General features: G+C 64.9%; 1 long non-coding RNA gene across 1 annotated transcript; it reads left to right on the forward strand.

Moving 5' to 3' along the window:
- On the forward strand, positions 1-612 carry LOC115303783. The gene is made up of 2 exons (XR_003914238.1): positions 1-37; positions 440-612. It is a non-coding gene; the product is annotated as an uncharacterized LOC115303783 (long non-coding RNA).
- Positions 613-1,127: the final 515 nt, after the last annotated feature.

Here is a 1,127-nt window from a genome sequence, read left to right on the forward strand (position 1 = left end):
GCCCGCCACGCGCCCCAAACGGCGCCGAGGACGGCTGGTGCGCCTGCACATTTCCCCTTTGCGGGGGGCTGGCCCTGCGGGGCCTTGGTGCCCGGGTGCGGGAAACCCCCCGTAGCAAAGCTCCCCCCCGGGGCTACCAGGGATCCCGCTCCCGGCCCGCGGCGGCGCCCCCCGGCCCGGCGGAGCGGCTGGAAAGCGGCCCCAACTAACACACGCTGCCCGGAGCCGGGCGACTCCCAGCCGGGCCGAGCCGGGACAGGGGGGAGGGGTCGCTCCCCCAGGGTCCGGTCACCTCTCGAGGGGGTCATCCCGCCATCCGGCCCCCCGCACCTCTGCCTCTTCGCAGTCCTTGGGGCCCCTGAGCAAACTTTCCCTGCAAGAGTTGGAAGGGCACTTTCAAACTTTGTCCCTTCCCCCTTCTCTGCCTGCTCTCCCCCAGCGCGACCCCTGACCTCTTCGTGGAGATTCCCTCCTGAGGCCGGACCCCCGGTGCTGCCTGGGACCCCCGAGAGAATGAGGAGAGGTCTCCCGAGTCTTCTCCTCTCCCCAAAGACCCCCACGTCGCCCATGTATCCTAATCAGGAATTCATTTATATGCCTCTGTCTGTCTGAGAGTTTCGGGGTTTCAGAAGCAGAACCTTGTCGCCCCCCCCCGTGAGGCACATCCTGGGGTCCAGTCCCCCCAGCCCCCCAAGGCAGTGGGCGGTGGGGACAGAGGGGGTCTGCAATGCAGGAGCTGTCCCAGACGCTCCAGCGAGAGACTGTCCGGGGGGTGCCCCTGGGATGCAGACAGGCCCTGAGTGCTTTGGGAACTTGGGAAAATGGGGGCTCTGGGGGAGAGGTGGAGGAAGGGGTCACGTTCCTGGGGTCCTGACTAATCATCGGAAAGTGTGCAGTAGTTCAGGGAGCGGGGGCGGGGGCCACCGCCATTTTGCTGGGAAGATGCGAGGTCTTTGTTAAAATGTATACATCTTTTCTGTGCTGCTTGTCAGGTATAGATGAAGCAAACGCGGGTGCGTCACCGGCTGAAGGGAGTCTTGAGGGGGCTCTGAGGGGCTTTAGGGGCTCAGAGGCCAGCAGAAAGGACCCAGAGTTCCTGGGACCCCTTGTCTATGACACACATCCTA

Source organism: Suricata suricatta, chromosome 10 (assembly GCF_006229205.1).
Source record: "Suricata suricatta isolate VVHF042 chromosome 10, meerkat_22Aug2017_6uvM2_HiC, whole genome shotgun sequence".
In the NCBI taxonomy this organism is placed as follows: Eukaryota; Metazoa; Chordata; class Mammalia; order Carnivora; family Herpestidae; genus Suricata; species Suricata suricatta.